Source organism: Panthera uncia, chromosome F2, assembly GCF_023721935.1.
Source record: "Panthera uncia isolate 11264 chromosome F2, Puncia_PCG_1.0, whole genome shotgun sequence".
Taxonomy (NCBI): domain Eukaryota; kingdom Metazoa; phylum Chordata; class Mammalia; order Carnivora; family Felidae; genus Panthera; species Panthera uncia.
In genome coordinates, this window is record NC_064812.1 from 17795076 (window position 1) to 17802028 (window position 6953).

The window sequence follows — 6953 nt, forward strand, 5'->3', positions numbered from 1 at the left end:
GAAAGGAAAGGAAAGGAAAGGAAAGGAAAGGAAAGGAAAGGAAAGGAGGAGGGAAGGAAAAAGGAAGGAAGGAAGGAAGGAAGGAAGGAAGGAAGGGAGGAAAAAAGGGAAGGAGGAAGGGAGAGAAAATGAGAGGGAGGGAGATACAGATAAATCATAATTGAAAGGAAAGAAAGAAGAGGAGAAAGTAAAGGGGGAAATAAAAAGTAAGAAATCATTTGGGTTCACTGCCAACAAGAGTTAGGAAAGCTGATTTCTTAAGATAAACTGAAGTAAAACAAAATATGCTCCATATGTTGAAACTGTATACTTAGTTTGAGATAAACAAAAACATGTTTGGAGAATAGCTGCCATAATTAAAAAGAAATTAAAAGAAAGAAAGGAAAACCATCTGGGGATAGATACATATTTAAACACACACACGTGCATGCACGCGTACACACACACACACACACACACACACAAACACACAGTGATTTCAAAACTTGAAGTTGTTTCTTTTTTATTTATTTAAGTAAACTCTTGTTGCAAAAGGACATTGCAACAGCTTTGCCCAAAGCACCTCATGTTCCACGCTGGGGCTGTGCAGGACTCCTCAGCATTGTTCAGATGCCAAAAGATCTTTCCAAATCTTGTCCTTTGCTTCTGTTTCTCCTCTGCTGTGGACGCCTACCCTCCCTTTTCCCTCCGGACCAGCCCAACTTACCCCTGAGCATCCAACTAAAATGTCACCTACTCCCACAGGTGTGCCACACACACAGCTGACTGGAAAATGACTTGTTCACGTGTGAACTTTATGCGGCTGTATTGGTTTCCTGTGGCTGTTATAATGAAGTTCCACAAGCCGGGTGGCTTAAAGCAATAGTTTATTGTTTCATAGTTCTGGAAGCTAAAAGTCTGAAATCAGGGAATGGAAATCAGGTTGAGTCCTTAGGTTTCTGAGGGAGAATCTGTTCCATACCTTTTTCCCAGCTCCTAATGATGGCTGGCAATCTTTGGTGTTCTTTGGGCTGTGGATGTGCCACTCCAGTCTCTCCTCCATGTCACATGGTGCTCTCCCTCCCTGTGTCTCTGTGTCTTCACGTGGCCATCTTCTCATAAGGGCACATCATGTGAGATTAGAGCCCCACCCTATTCCAGTGTGACTCTATGTTAATTTAACGAGTCACATCAGCAACGATCTCATTTCCAAACAAAGGCACTTTCTGGAGCCCTGGGGACTGGGACTTCAACATATCTTTTCAGGGACACAATTCAACCCATAACAACATGCCTCCTTCATTGAAGGATTCTGCTGTGTGCATGTCCGTGTCTCCCATCCCCAGAGAAGTCGATGAGAAACTCCATTTCAAAGACTACACATATACTTTTAACCTTGTATTTCCAAGACTGAGCATAATAAATGTAGTAAATTCATAATTAACGTCTTCACACTGAATTAAATGTGGAAAGTTATGGACAGAGGGTTTCTGATGAAAAGTAAAAGGAGGTTAGGAGGCAGTTAGGTCTATACTTAAGGAGAAACACGGAGCACGGTGACCCTCTTGTCGTTACAGTTCCCAGACAGGGATTTCTTTCCCTACAGTGGGCGAGGTGGTAGAAAAGACCCCTTGCCTGGAACCATCTAATGTGATGAGCCTCTGAGAATAAAAGACCCATATTTGAGTGTCATTCTGTCTAGATAGCTGCACAGTATCAATACTGTCACTACTCCTCTATTTGCCTCAGTTTATCTTCAAAAGAGGAGAGTCATACTAGAAGGGGAGTAATTTTAAAATTTAAAGAAGGATAAGAACTCTTTTTTCACCTGAAATCTTGCCCAAAGCCCGAATTTAAATAGCAGATCTATGTGAATCTGGCAAAGATCTGTGAAGACAGTAAGCCCGCATTGCCACTGGCCCAGACTTCCGCAAGGATGTTCTGAAGAATTCTGGAAACATAGATTTAAAAGCACTTTATAAACGGAAGTGTAGGTTTGGGATGCAGTCATAGACATAGAAGGTTGTAGACTCATAGAAGGAGGAGGAAGAGGAAGAAGAGAAGGAGGACAGGGGGAGGGGGGAAGGGTAAGGAAGGAGAGTGAAGAAGGGATGAAAAACTTACTAGAAAATAAAAGATGCTAGGGAGAAGATGGCAAGGAGGGATCCGGACCTTAGACAAATCTTTCGGTGGCCGTAGAAAGGTATTTCAGAGTGGTATCCCAATTCTGTCTTTGCCATCATGTAGTCAGTTGTGCATTTGGCTGGCCATTTTTCCATATCATAACTATATGATCACAAAAGTAACAGTCTGACGGAGAGACAGAGAATGTGGAAGACTGTAAAAATTTCAACTAATACAGCCCAAGGGTTTGTCTTATGGAAGTTAGTAATATCTAAAAAACAACTTTATCATAATTAGTTTTGTGTATTTTGCTCCTGTAGTCATGAGTTGGTTGTATTTCCCAGGGCACACAATTTGTCGTATGCTTCTGTTCCTCAGCGAATGTTGATCCTTCATTCTGACATGCCCATCTCTACCCTCACCCCCTATCCTTCCTTCCAAATGTAACTTAAACTTAGCATTCTCCAGGAAACCTCTGAACACCCAAGTCCAATGAACCTCACTCTCCTCCATGCACCTCTGTGCATTCTCTGTATCTTGCATGAGTTGTACTGTCGTGCTGAATTATAAGCTATTTATTCAACCGCTACTTGTTTTCAAATGACGAGTTCTTTTGGAGCAGTTTTATATCTGTACTCCCCAGTACGTGTTCACTGTGCCTGGAACGTGAGACGTATTATACATGTTTGTCGAATTAACTAATATATAGGTGAGTCTATTTCAAACTGCTTTGAAGTTTTCAGGTAATCTTGCAAAAGCATTAAGGTGAAAATAGGCATAATTTGAATGTCAGTATTCTATTTAATTTGTATAAGAGAAATGAAATACTGCAGTCAAATCTCTGGTGGCGGCTTTATATTCTTGATTTAACACAGTCATGATGAGGAGCACAGAAAATGGACATGGTCGTTTTTTTTTTTTTTTTTTTCCGAACATCTTGGCAATTAGCCCAAGAGCCAAATGTTTTATTTTAATGGTATGTTTCTTCTCTCATACCACAACTAGTAAACATTTCAGATCACACATACACACAATGTTTGTTTGTATTTACTATAATTCCCTATGCAACTCCAGATGCTTGGACCATTTAGGCATCTAATACATGTTTGATGAATTAAGGAATAAATGAAGGAACACTTGAATAAAATGAGTTAAGATTCTGACATCCATTAGCAAGCTGTTGCCAGTTTTTATCTGCCTGGTTTGAATGTAGGCCATCCATTTGGAGAGAGAGAATGGGAAAATGTGGCACAAATCACCAATCTGTTCAATGGTTTTGAATCAATGCTTAAAATATAATCACTTGTAAAACGTTTAGTACACCGGGAGGTAGAATATTGGGTTCTGACTCCAGGTCTGTCCCAACATTGCTATTTGAGATTAACTTTTTGGCTAAGATTGAGCTTGATCCCTCCTACATCAATGTATTCTGACTTCACGATACACAGTCTGGAGTTTCTCTAGGGCCAATATGATTCTGATGTGATTATACATGCGGCTGGATGTACAATATGTGTACATCCCAGACAGGCTTTTGCTTTGTTATCTTTGATAGGCATCATCATCTCAAAGTCTTAAAGAAATAAATGATTGTCTCTTTCATTTTCAGGGAAGTTTGCTGGGCGTAGGGAAATCATCCTCTGTGCTTCAAGCAGTGCCCCTCTGGCTCCATACTTCTGTCCCACTCTGTATTCAAAAATCTGCAGTTAAGTGGAGAGCTCATTCTTAGAAGAAAGCTTCATTCAGCATTATTTGAAAGTGGAGCATGCCTCTTGGGGTAGGAGTGGTAAAAGATCTCACTCAGTACCTCAAGTAATGTATCAAATGTTTCTTACAACCATATTCCATGCTCCCCAGGGAATTCTGGCAAATGAAGCATTCTCCACCTTCTTACACCCCCCACTCACTTCCTAAAGTATTTCCCTGATCCGTGTCAGGGGGACATGCCATGTCTGATCATACATTTATGCAGCGGCTTATAACTCACAGCGCTTTCATCGACATTATTTTACGAGAACCACACAAGTCTCAGAAGGGCTTGTTGGATTAATTTCTGCTCATTCTTCAGACAGGGAAATTGAGGCTCAGCACGTTCAAGAGATATGAAAGGATAGAGAATGAAAGTGAACTGCATTGTGCCTTGAACTTTTTGATTTCTGGATCAAGGCTAATTGATTTCACCAGGGTGTTCTAGTGGGCATTTAAGAAACAGTTTTGCTGGCTCATGTATTCTTTCCTTCAGCATATTTACAGAGCATCTATTATTTGCAGGTATTGTCCCTGGTGTTGATGTTCTAACAGTAACCAGTCATAATCCTTTCTCTCATTGAGTTTATAGTTGGGAAGAAAAAGGATATAGGCAATTGCAATACCTACTAACTCAGAAAAGCAAGCAAAGAAACACATTCACTAATTGGAAGGAGTCATCTAATCATCTTTAATTTGCCACGACTAGATAATCGAGCAAAGATGACCTTCATCTATGGCCTGCAGTCCGCTACTGAATTGCATTTTTTCCTGATATAATTCACTGACCACCTGGAGAAAATGTAACACAGTAGCTGTACATAACCTCACTGGACTATCATCAAATACAAATTAACCACATAGTAAATAAGTGTCAGGGCCTGGAAGCAAATCAGTGTGACAGATTCGCTTTTCTGCCTGGAAACTTTGATTTTTATAGGGCTTTCAATAACAAAAGAACAGGATGCCTCTGGAGTACCAAAAGTAAGGACATTTGGATGTTTACCCAAAAACACACAACATGGAATGACTCTTTTTCCAGGCAGCTACTGATCAAAGAAGTTTCAGTCCTTCCTGCTCATCAGTGTTGAGTCCTCTAGGGGTTCTCTCTTAAGAGACATTAGGAGTTTCTACACTTCTTTACCGTTTCAATGGCACTGGTTCCTCTCCTGTTGATAATTCTTAAACCAGTGCAGAAACTACTTGGAGATCATTGTAAACATGCTGGGGCGTATGGAAATGGTGGTAAGCCTCCCTCCTAAGGAGAAAGAACTATTTAATGAAAGTGTAAGGAAGGGGGGAAAATGAAAGTTATTCTTTGGGTTGACTAGTTTTGGATTGCTATTTGTAGTGTTTTCTTTTACTCCCCTGGAAGTGAGTCCAACATAGGAAAGGGCAAGCTACTATTTTTGAGAAAAGAACATTTCAGACTTTTATCAGAACTGGAATACGAAGCATGGATGGAAGAACTTTTAAATGATATGCAAACTGAGAAAGATATCCAATGGCAGACTGTTAAAAAGAAGTGGTTTATTGTGTAATTGACCATAATAAAGATACCCCAGGGTCTCTGAGATCTATTGGATTATTCAACTGGTTGATTTCTCGGATATAAATGCCTTTGTGATTCCAATTTTAGTATATGTGCTGCGAAGTGAGCATTGCCTTTGTGATTCCAAATGGACGAGTGTTTAACTTCATTGGGCTTTTGAATAGGGTAACTGACATTCATCAACTTGCTTTTCTTCTGGGCCCTGAAATAGCCACGCAGTACTTGGGCATGCTGTAGAAAAGCCTCGTTTGGTTGATTTACTGGATTTAAGTATGATTTTTCTCATAATGATTTGGGCCATTTGTTCTTGAGATAGTTTGGCACATTGGGGACAGTAGTGACAGCCTAAATTTCTTGAGTGTATGCTTGATAGACCATACAGCAGAACACCAGAGGCTGAAGCTGACAAGATTGGATTCTAGCTGGCTCCAGAGGCCTACGTGGGCATCAGAGCCATTTTAGTGTTTGGGCAGGGGATGGAATTTGCAGATAGATTTCAGGGTAGTCCCAAGTGGCCAGAATGGTTATCCACACGCTCTTCTCATAGGTATGGAGCTGACCACTTGGATAGACTCATATCACAGGCTCTCAAAATTAGAGAGATCTGTAATTGCCCATTACGTTCTGGATGGGGCTCAATTACTATTTGAACTCAGCATGAACCATTTTCTTGGAAAATCAGAGAAAGAAGACCTAAATATTACCATTAAGAAACAGAAAATGGATACTCTTCCCATTCAAAAATAGGAGCAAGGGTGCCTAGGTGGCTAAGTCATTCGAGCCTCTGACTTTGGCTCAGGTCGTGTTCTCATCGTTCATGAGTTCGAGACCCCCCGTTGGCTCTGTGCTGACAGCTTGGAGCCTGGAGCCTGCTTCGGATTCTGTCTCTCTCTCTCTGCCCTTCCCCACCGCCTTTCAAAAATAAACATTAAAAATTAAAAAAAAATAATAAGAGCAAATACTGTTAACATATTTAGTTGAGAAAATAACTGGAAATTGAATTAAAATTTTTCAGATGAAGGAAATATAAGGAGTGCAGCAATCTATCATTTTTATATTACTTTTTTTAAAAAACAGATGTTTGAAATGAAAGCCAAAATGGATATTTGGGGGTCAAATCATGTATATGACCATTATCTAAATTCTGGTAGGTATTTCTGCTTCATGTAACATCAGCTATTTTAGTTCATTTTAAAATATCTTCAATGAGGAAAATATCACAGAATACATTCATATTATGCATTTTTAAAAAAATCATTCTTGCATCTCTACTGTGTGCGAGTGATTTTGCTAAGTCTGTGGGGAAAAGTGAACCAGAAAGCCACCCATTCTTGCAGAAATCCTGTTTCTCAGTGGCTGTGAAAATCAAACAGCTCCACACTTAGCCTCCCTGGGGAGTATGCCATATGCGTGGCACACAAATGGAATTAAAGTGAAGATGGCTTGGGGTACTGGCTTGATACTGAAGAAAACATTTATGATCAAGTCTTTTAATCAATTATCAGACCACCTCGTTGAAACCATACTACTTCCAGACACCATATTTATCATT

At 40.1% G+C, this 6953-nt stretch overlaps 1 pseudogene; it reads left to right on the forward strand.

Moving 5' to 3' along the window:
- Positions 1-4572: 4572 nt before the first annotated feature.
- LOC125924937 (metalloendopeptidase OMA1, mitochondrial-like) lies at positions 4573-6224 on the forward strand (annotated as a pseudogene).
- The last annotated feature ends 729 nt before the right edge of the window (positions 6225-6953 follow it).